The following is a 1,005-nucleotide window of genomic DNA, read 5'->3' on the forward strand; positions in this document are numbered from 1 at the left end:
TCCAGGACGCGTGGGAACCCTGTTGGAGTAAACTGTCCTGGTTGGTCTTTAGAAAGGACAAAAACAGTCCTGTTCTCCTGCTGCCAATTTTCATCTGTATGAAATCTTCATTTCTAAATATTATTTTTGCAGTTTAAATCAGAACTAGTTTCTTCTTTAGAGTTTTGATCTGCAATAAAATCCATCAACCTGCCGCTGACCTCCATTCTTCTCTGCTGGGAAAAGACCTTTTCTTCATAAACAGACTGACTCGCCTCGTAGTGACCCCACAGCTCCACCCCAACCATACAGGACACTGTAAGAAACACTATAAGCAGAGATAACTATAAGTGGACACTGCTGTATTAACAATGACAATATAGTTTAAATAATATAAACATACGTTTTAACAGTTGCTATATAATTATAGTGTGTTATAAAGCCTGTATTCAGTGTTTACAGTCTTCCTTCACGTGCAGCTCCTGTGTGTGTGAGTGAATGAATGTCTTTAATTACAGCTGTGTGTTTGAGCAGCCTGCAGTCAGAGCTCAGATCTGGGTTACACTGATGGGAGGTGGAGGTTGGGGGGATGTGTGCTCCCTAAAAGCCTCCCTGCGTGTTAACACCGGCCATTAGCTCTCTGTTTAAACCTTTATGACAGCTTACTCCGGGCTCTGCTCGGCCATCTGGAGGTTTCTGTGTCACTCGATGGCGACAAATCAAGATCGAGGATCGAAGGTGAGCAGACAGAAACGCCTTTTTCAGGAATCCATGTCCGATTTCCCTGTTTGGGCTTATTGTTTGTTTATGTTATTCACATCATTGTTAAGTGCAGGCACAAATAAAGTTCTTTATTCCTTATTGTCGCCTTTTCCTGTCCGTGTTAACACTGAGAAGGAGTGTGTGTTACCTTTCTGCAGGAAGCGGAGCAGGGGAAGTGCAGGAGCCTGTGTTTGTTGATCTGGAGGTAATGCACATTGACAGCCCGACGGGTGGAGACAGGGTGTGTGCAGAGAGAGAGAGAGA

The sequence above is a fragment of the Morone saxatilis genome, unplaced genomic scaffold (genome assembly GCF_004916995.1).
Source record: "Morone saxatilis isolate NCDOM2014 unplaced genomic scaffold, NCSU_SB_2.0 Contig6, whole genome shotgun sequence".
Classification (NCBI taxonomy): domain Eukaryota; kingdom Metazoa; phylum Chordata; class Actinopteri; family Moronidae; genus Morone; species Morone saxatilis.